General features: G+C 43.8%; 2 long non-coding RNA genes across 4 annotated transcripts; both read right to left on the bottom strand.

The window, feature by feature from the left end:
* Positions 1–49: 49 nt before the first annotated feature.
* LOC107314314 lies at positions 50–1,110 on the bottom strand. Of its 3 annotated transcripts, none has more exons than XR_001555329.2 (4): positions 863–1,110; positions 535–755; positions 311–397; positions 50–155 (listed from the first exon to the last, which is right to left on the bottom strand). It is a non-coding gene; the product is annotated as an uncharacterized LOC107314314 (long non-coding RNA). The 3 variants fall into 3 exon arrangements; XR_004307443.1 differs by having other exon boundaries at positions 535–778; positions 863–887; XR_004307442.1 differs by lacking the exon at positions 863–1,110 and having other exon boundaries at positions 535–853.
* A 1,885-nt stretch (positions 1,111–2,995) lies between these two features.
* Positions 2,996–8,826, bottom strand: LOC107314313. Its single transcript, XR_001555328.2, has 3 exons — positions 7,892–8,826; positions 6,770–6,899; positions 2,996–4,140 (listed from the first exon to the last, which is right to left on the bottom strand). It is a non-coding gene; the product is annotated as an uncharacterized LOC107314313 (long non-coding RNA).
* Between the last annotated feature and the right edge of the window lie 892 nt (positions 8,827–9,718).

Here is a 9,718-nt window from a genome sequence, read left to right as displayed (position 1 = left end):
AAAGCACCAAAAAGTAACATCCGGAACGTGCCGTCCCGACACCGTGCCGCCAAAGGAAGGGGACGCCTACCGGCCGCTGTCACGCCGCCTGTCCTTCTCGCCCTCCCTGAAGGCTGCTCTCACTCGCGCTGTCCTTCCGTCCTCGCCCGCCTGGCCTGGAACAAAGAACGCAAACAACGGAACGCGAAGCTCTTCGATACTCACTTCTGCCGCCTTGCTCGACACGCCTAGGCTTAGCCCATTACGATACGGGAAAAAGACGATAAGGGGATACTTTATTGTTCTCTTCTGCTATCTCTGAGGTGCTTACCGTGAGGGCAGGGCTACTGACTAGTCTCTTCTCACTGGTGACGAGATGACAAAAAAAGACCTCCGCTTGCCACGAGGTACCTTTAGGCTGGAAGACAAAAAACGCTACTTTACACAAAGGACAGTTCAACGCTGGAATAGGCTCCCAAGGGAGGTGGTTGACTCCACGCCCTGGGATCTGTTCGGAAGCCCTTTGGATGTGGTGCTCCAATAGAAGATACTTACTGCCTTGCGTCTTCCCGGTCTAATCCCGAACTTCACCGTATCGCCCGCGAGCCCTTCCTAGACCGGGAATACGAGCTCCGGCAGCGCCTCGACTGGGGTGAGGCGCCCCGGGGCTCCCCTACTTCTTCCTTCATCCTTAGGCAGAGCTCAAGGAGTTCCGGAAAAGAACACGGCGGTCCTCAACGGCGGTCCGGTCGTGCGAGCCGTGCCGCCGCGTCTCCCTGATGGGAAAGAGATCGCGCTCCTCAAGTTACAAATAAAGGGAAGGGGATGAAACTAAAAAGGCCGAAAGGCGGCCTGACAAGAGACTCCAGAACAAAGAGCTTACCGAGCGGCTTCTGAGCGCTCGCTGCTACGGGCTGACGAGAAGCTCGGCCTGAAAGAGAAGAAAACTTGTTTCAGCAGCGCTTTGCGTTGCTGCACCCTCGCCTTCCCAGCCGCCCCGAGGCTGGAACAATACGGCCCCGTCTCGCTCGCTCCTACCGATGACATCGAGAGAACCCGAAGCCCTCGATAAAAAGCCCGGAGGGGGCTGAAAGCGCCCCGGGACCCCGCTACGACTCGGAGAACGGAGCGGCGGCCCGACTGTCCAAACGGACGGCAGCCGGGGCGTTGGACGGGGACGTTAACGGCTCCGGAAGCGGGGGGAGCGCCGCGCCGCCGACCCGGACGGAGCCGGCGAAGCCGGCGGCCTCCCGCTGCGGAGCGGGACGGCCCGAACGGTCCCCGGATGCTCGTCGCGTCCGTCGCCCCGGGTCCCGTTCCTACCTGTGAACGCATCACCGGATCCAGGCTCTCTTCACCGGGAAACGTCCACCCGCAACCTGAAAAACAAACGCACAACACAAAGAGAACGTTACAAGAAAAATCCCAAACCCAAGGACCCGTTCCAAAAGCAGCCCCATCGCGGGTGCTCCGCAGCCCCAGCAGAGCCCAACTGACGAGGAGCGGAGCCCACGCCGACGCGTCCCACTCTATGAGAATCCCGGAGCCGTCTGATGGCTCCCCTGCGCCTCGGGAGGAGCTTAAGAGCCGCTCGGGCCGGAACCCGCCCCCGGCCGCCAAGCGAGGCGCCAGCTGAGCGGGCGGCCGCGGCCCCGCGGCACCTGGCGGTTAGTGCCCTCGTTAGCGCCGGCCGGGGGAATTGACAGCTCGACACGGGACTGCAGATCTTGATCTAAGGATTAACGACTGCACTTAAAAAGAAAAGAAAAAAGAAAATAAACAAAGATTTGTTGAAACAGTAAAATACTTGGTATCTGACACAGAAAATGTGGCTGAAGGCAGCAGTGGAAAACATGGGAGCGGGGATTGGACGGATTCCCCGGTGGGTCGGTTGATGTGGCGGAGAAATTCTGACAGGTACAATCTGAAAGCGCAGCTTCTGCCAGCTGTTCCGTACGGTTGTCCTTGGGTTACGCTCGTGTGTCACAAACACAACTGCAATGCTTGTGGGTGACATGTCAGCTATCTCCAGTTAAAGACACATGGACTCTGTACAGACTTCTGTCATCCAAATTCACTTTCGTGACATTTCGTTCTTAATTTAAACTCCTAAGTTGGACTCCGCTCATTTTCAGTTTTACGACGGTAGAACTGTGAATGTTTTCATTGCACGCTGTCACACGTATATTTTACGTCGGATCCCGCTGAGGGCGCGCCATACGTTGCAAAGCTATTGCCGAACTACCTGTTACTTAGATCAAACCGGCCGTCTGCTCGGCTACGTTTCAGGGTGGGACTTGTGAGTTAATATACTGTATAAAGCAGTGCCGTCAGAGCGCTCTGTCACAGCTCTAAACGAACGGCCTGAGCGAACGGGGTGCTCGCGGAGGTGGACGAAATGGGGCAGCGTCACGGCTTCCGCGCCCCGCCCGGCTTGAGCGATCCGCGCTTTGGGAACTCGGCTGAGAAGGATCATGTAGTTCCAACCCCCTGCCTGGCAGGGCCACCAAACATACACCTTTACTAGATCAGGTTGCCCAGGGCCCCGTCCAACCTGGTCTTGAACACCTCCAAGGACGGGGCATCCACAACCTCCCTGGCCGGGTCCGCGCACTCTCGCTCCGTCAAAGTTTCTCTCTCACTACCTCGTCTTTTTAATTTGTTTCCGCCCACTACTTTAGGAATGCTTGGATCAAGTGTTATGCGGTAGCCAAAAGAACGCTATGGTGAGGCACGTGAAATACTGAGATAACTGCTCCCTCACGTCACAGATGTGCTGATAGAGTGGTCTTCCAGAGCTGCTGTGTAATTTATTTCTTACTCGGAGCTCAGGAAAGACAATTTGGGGCATATTATAGTAAAATATCACTTACATCTGCATGAAGCTTAAGCAAGACCGTAACGTTTTGAGTTCTCTAGATCTGTACTTATGCAACAATTAAGCAGGAAAAAAGCTACAGCCTGAAGTGAGTGTGATGGACGATGCTGCTCGTGCGTAACAAGTGAATATCCCAGCGGTACGGAATCGGCATCTTTGTTCCACAGCCGCCACGCAGGGCGTGAGTGTATTTCCCCCCAGAAACTGACAATGTCAGTAAAACAGGACTCGTGCTGATTCGGTAGTGCCCAAACTTCAACCCGACACAGGAAAACGGGAAACGGATTGCAAACGCCGGATGCTCTCAGCGAGTGGGATTTCAGATACGTTTTCAGCAGGGCTTTCTCCCCTCCCCATGAAAACAGACACGCGTTTGCATTTAACAGCTAACTGTTTTATTTAACACAAATTTCTTTCTACAGCATGTTTTAGAAGAGAGAGTTTGAGAACCAAAATTAGCTTTTCTTTTATTCCTTCTTAAAGTTTAAATGTTTATACAAAAACAACCTTAACTTCAGTATATATAAAATTTACACACACACACAAAACAAAACTACATTAAAAAAAGAACAGAATCACGACAAACCAACAAAACAAACTAACAAAAAAAAAACCAACAATAAAACAGAAAAAGGATGAGAATTCAGTGTAAAGGATCCAATTGCAAGGAAGGCGAGATGGGGTAATGTTGACGAGGCATCACGCTTGTTACACCTCAGTAGAGCTGAAGTTGTCAGTACAATACAAAAACAAAATACATTGCAGTTGTAATTAAAACCTGTCTTCATATATACATACATATATACATACATATACATACATATATATATATCGTATTATTTCATTATATAAATATCTGTTAATTATGCAGGCAACATAATTAACACATTAAATATATTGTTTGCTCTTCACTGGAAAGTCACCGGAGTGGCATTCGAGCGCTGCGCAGCACAGCGGTGCGCTACTGGACAGCGGTGAGCAGATCGTACACGTCCATCCTTGATGCGATAGTCCCTTGTCACTTTGCTGACCTGTGCTATTTCTCACACGTTCGACGACATGGTGAGAAACTCCAGTCACCGTCGGCAGTGATTTCCAGCGCTTCATTTCCTGGCATTAGTCTGTTATCTGACTTAGACGCAGTCACCTGCCAGACCCCCTGCTTCTCATTCCCTTTGGCACTTTATAACCTGAAGTCTCAAAATATCTCGTAGCTATCAGAGAGACTGGCTTCTAGGTTGAGATATTTGGGATACGCAGTTCTTCAAGCCACCTTCAGGAATCTGTTGAAATATTTAAAGCAGGGCAGACAATTCATGAACAAATGTTGTGATACAGGGAAAAAAAAAAAAAAAAAAAAGGAATCTATATAGCAATGGCTAACTTCAGATTCAATCTTTAACATTTTTTTCTATTGCTTTATTATTAACACTTAACATTCATTTTTCATATATTAAGTGACCAGAGCATCCTTCTGATGGAAGTGCTACGTTTCCTCCGACAACGGCAGGCAGTAAAGGGGATAGTAAACTTTAAAAACAGGTGTATATTTAAAAAATCTGTTAAAGGGATCAAATCTCTTTAAAACACCTAACAACTGCTGAAATGTTATGCACAAAGTTTGTGGTAATTCTATTTCCTGGTATTTTGCATATGCAAAACTAATTTACTTCACATAGCTTTACCCGTATTTGACATTAGCTGAGCTTTTCTTTATTGTTAGCCACCTTGCTGGTTACTATGTAAATGGGAAGCTGGGTGAGGTATGCAATTGCTGACACAAGATTTGGCAGCAGAACTTCCGGATAGGTTGACTGTAATACAAATTCAGTATTCGATCAATCACACACTGATATTTCGCTGAACATTATCTTTGGAGAACTTAAAGCACTTACTCTTGCTCTACAAAATGTATCAGGGAGGAAAGAAGAGAGGCTATTTCTTCTGATTGTGACTCATTTATAAAAACCGGAATAGTTCAAGGAATTAAAAATCACAGAGTCATAGAATGCCAAAATGGCTTGTGTTGGAAGGGACCTCAAAGATCACCCAGTTCCAACTCCCTGCATAGGCACGGCTGCTGATCACCCGATCAGGCTGCCCGGGACCCCATCCAGCCTGGCTGCGAGCGCCTCCAGGGATGGGGCATCCACAGCTTCTCTGGGCAGCCTGGGCCTGGGCCTCAAAGCCCTCTCAGTGAAAAATTTCAAAAGAGCATCTTAAGGAAAAATGGTACTTACTGCAGGAGAAAATAGGACAACAGCCATTCTCAGATATAGGTTTCCAGCCAGCGGTAGCTAAGTCACATGCTGTTTTGTTGATAATGCAGGTTTTTATATCACCGTGTTGTGCATATGTATAAATTCCTACCAGAAGAATTTATTTTAATGCTTACTAAAAGTGTACAAGTCTAGTGTTGAAATATCAGCATCTGCTATTTTCAGAAGTAAAACTCTTCACCTGATAAAATACAAACTCCCTGTTGTAGGCAGCAGGCTTTATAATGCCTCTGAAGTCATTTTATATTCCTAGCCTTACACTGCCCTGCAGTGGCAAAACCAAAATCTGCAGGGATACTGTTTACACAGGATCTTCTAACTCCTGTAACTAGAAGGAGTTTGCCCATTACTAGGAGGGACTGAAAGAAAACCCTGCAGTGCCATGGTTTTTTCTTGTAAAAAAATATTTTTCTAGTAAAAAATATTAAGTGTAGGTCCTATTGAAGAAATGCAGTGAGTTCTAGGAGTTCAGTTTCCTAATATTCCTCTCATCGTCCCAGCACAGACAGGTGTTAAACATGCCGGATCAAACGACTAAGGGCAAATGCAGCCCTGAGCTGAGAAAGAAAACTACAGAGCCTTGTGTCTACAATGCCACTTACAATAACATCAGACCTATCGGCTACAAGAGCTACAGTTGTATCAGATGAATCCTAGGGTGTATTCCAAAACAAGCAGCGTTAACAGAAACAAGAACCTGCAGCTCATTCTGTTGCTATCTCACAATAGGGACTTTTTTGCAGCACTCTGTACATCACCTTCCTAAATACCAATGCTAACATGCAGAATCTGTCAGTATCAGCCCATAAACTGCATCAAGAGCCATCTTTTTCTTATGCTTGCAGGCACAGGCAGCTCCAGCAAGACTCTAAGACTATGAGGTATTTGAAAATGCTAGTAAACCCCTCCGGTTAACTGGGGTTCAATCTCAGAGTAAAGGCCGGTTTTCTTTCATGTAAGGTGCCCAACGGAATATGCAGCAACAGGCAGCAAGTGACAATTTGGGGATTTAGAATTATATTATTCTAATGTGCTCTAATAGCCCGTTATCATGTGTCACACTAGCCACTTTCTTGTAGATTTTCAGGGTATAACACAATGAAATCACTCTACCTACACTACTACTAAGGCATTTGTTTTCTCACATCTTTACCTTATAAAAGTTGTGCGTATTTGAAACTTTCATTAAAACATATGTATCTATTTCATTTTATATGTCAATGTTTAAGTTCATATGCTAACTGCTGAGAGGCAGCTCGTCAGCTTATGAACATCAAGATCGGTTTCTCTCGGGTCTCATTCATGTTACAGGAAATAATTCATATTCTCTTTCAGTGACTTCTATCTGAGACAGTCTGACTGTCTCATAAATGAAAGATGCCTCATCTCTTAACACAGACAGAACTTGCCCTAACTGACTATCTTAATTCCAATGCAATACACTACCCTTTTCTGCTTTGTGTTAAACTGAACCAATTTCTGAGTCAGAGATTTAATGATTTTGTGCCTAGGAGTTTGGGAGCTGGTAGTTTTAAGTCTTCTGCTACTCTGTAGTCCATCAATTTTTTGTTCCTTTTACATAAACAAGGTCAGTGGCAGAATTCAAATCTCAGCATCCGGTCAGTTTACTTACAGAGAAAAAGTTGCACGTGTTCCTTCACATTCAGTCAGGACAACTCTCTTCAGAGAACGGCAGTTCTTATAGACAATAAAGTCTTTTCTCTCACGGACAGAGCATGGCGTGGTGCTATCCAGAGGTACGCCTGAAGGGAAAGATCAGAAAATGCTTTTAGTGAAATAGCTCCATTTTGTCCCTGAAGTTCAGTACACTTGGCTCTGCTAGGGCAATGAAAAAATGGTCTCGAGAGCTCTTTCTGCTTCAGTTTAAGCCCTCCCAGACAGATTGGGTGCTGAATGCTTAGAGTAACAAACATAAGCACGGGTGCATCTATTTAAATACAAATGTATCAGTCTCTGCGTGATAGAATGGTCTGATTGAAGAAGCAAATTCATTTTCTGTGCTGTTATTTCAGATACAGCAACATACCTATAGGTTTTGCAACAACCGTTACATAAGAATGTAACAGTTCCCTAAAAGAACAAAATAAAAGACAGGAAAAATAGTATTACTTTCCTTTCCCGTGTTAAAGACATTTGTAGGTCAATAATAGAGGAGAGCAAATATTCAATGGCTGGAAATTACTAGCTAAAACTCTAGCACTTATCAGAATAAACAAACATCATGGTCTATAACAGACTTGAAATCGATCAATTTTTACAGGGGACTGTGGAAATACAGGTGAAGTTTTGAAGGAAGTCTACAGTAACCATCAAACCATCACTCCAAAAAAAAGAAAAATAAAATATTTCTCAAAGACTTCTTTTCTCTATTTGTATAGTACATGGCACTACTGCCTACTGACCGGTCAGCTTGTATTTCTGTGACATTCAAAAAAAACCGTGGTTCTTTTTTAGGCACGACCTCTCACAAAGTAATTGACAAGTACTTTCATCTGAATTCTGACCGGTTTTTTGGCTACCAAGAGAGTTGACGGAAGAATCATAAACTCTCTGTCAAATATCTTATTTAACATGCTCTGTGGGTCTGTAGGTGAAGCAGAAATCCGCACCGGTGGGACAGAGAAACTTTGGAGATGATCATCAGAGTCAATGAGATATCATTCTATTAGGTGATTGAACTAAACTGAAGCAATTAATGCATTACCTAGGTGGTTTGTTTTCCATCTCTACTTACAGTTTAGCAGTTCTCCTCTTTGAATGCAGGACATGTAATTTCAGATGTGGAAGAGATAAGCTGGTTCTTGAGATGTGTACAACTATAAATGGTGCAGTTGTTGTAAGGATCGTTTATGAACTCTCCAGGCTGCAAGTGAAATACAAAATGTGATAGAAAGAGGTGAAGGAAACTCAGAGAAACGTTCCTCTCCTCTGAAAATGACTTTCATATTGTTTCTCAGTCAATTATTTTTAGGTTAAGAGCAATTTTGAATACATAATTTTACATACATTGCAGTTTGCCACAAGCGGAGAGAATCTCGTGGGACTTCCCTAGAAAAAGAAAGTGCCCGGAGCACTTAAAGCACATTAACAATACAAACAAAGGGAAAGCTAAATAGCGGCAGTAACATTGTTTCACGTGCAGGTGTTTCTAACATTCTTCAGTGCACAGAAACTAAATAACGGAGAAAATTTCAAGCTTATAATCATCAACATATAAGTAACTAAATAAACAACACAAAAACTTTTCCATGATATTACAGGCTTATCATTCCAGAAAAAGCCTAGAAGAAAAATTGATTTCATTAATGCTTCCCTCATACCAAAATACTGTAGATTGTCTTTGCTTCAGGTTGCTGACATTTCAGATGCACAGTTTGGTAGAGAGGTAACATGTAGAGCATATTTACGTTCAGAATGAGACTGGAACTGTGAGATGTATGTATAATACACTTAGTCTGCACTCATTTTCCACAACACTCACCCTCTACGTGTTGCTGTTCATATCCCTAGATATTAAAATTAGATAAAAATGACAGCACCAATAGATGCATTGTGGATAAATAAGTGAAAACACACTAACCCAATAATTGGTTATGCCTCAAAGCATACTCTAGAATGGTGCTTTTATGGGTTACACTACTCCAAAAAGAAGTAAAAAAAAAAAAAAAGCAGGCTACAGATGGAATAAACTAAAGATGGTGGTAAGCATGCCAAAAACCTAAGTATATTCCATTAAATGCATTACTACAGACATTTATTTAGCTACTCCTCCCGAGGTGAAACTGTTGGTTTATACTATCAAACTACACAAAATAGACGGCTCAGGGACAGTTGGTGTCCACACCGTAGCCAGGTTCTCGCTTTCTGCCCCCCCATACATAACATATGTAACTCATTGACCCATAGCATCTGTCATGGACATGGGTATTATATTTGTTTGCTAGTTCTGTAGTTTTAACATAGTCACTTACTGGTTCACAGTATGCTTTGCATGGAATATGTTGACAGGAGATGCAGCATCTCATTGAGTGCCTGGTAGTTTAGATATGTGAGCTCGCAAAGTGATCGTGACACTTATCAATGAAGACTGAGGAATTAGCTATCAATTTAAAGAAACAAAGGTCCCACATATTAATGAGATATGACATGTGACAGACATTTTTTAATTCCCCAAAAACCTCAAAACCAAGCAATGGAATAAGTCACTCGTGCAACATGAACTGGAAAAATATATATTTGTCTAGCTATTATGAAGACAAAATAATACTGAATTAAACTTCACATGTCTTGATTTGAAGTCCTACATAACAAGATAAATTCGGGATATTAAAAGCAAAGGAGTCATATAAACATACGTAAGTAAATATTTACTAGACCCTTAAAAAGAAATTACTAGGGGATCTACATCTGCTCAGAATATTCCTTCTTTACAAATCTTTTCATTTCTGAATGCATTAAAATTGAAATGAAAGAGCTGACAGTAAACACAGACTGACTTTCTAAAATGCATAAACGCTTCACCCTAAAACCAAATCGCTCTCTGGTACTGACATTTAAAACA

Source organism: Coturnix japonica, chromosome 5 (genome assembly GCF_001577835.2).
Source record: "Coturnix japonica isolate 7356 chromosome 5, Coturnix japonica 2.1, whole genome shotgun sequence".
Taxonomy (NCBI): domain Eukaryota; kingdom Metazoa; phylum Chordata; class Aves; order Galliformes; family Phasianidae; genus Coturnix; species Coturnix japonica.
The sequence above is the reverse complement of the archived record's forward strand: the minus strand, read 5'-3'. Positions and strand labels throughout refer to the sequence as shown.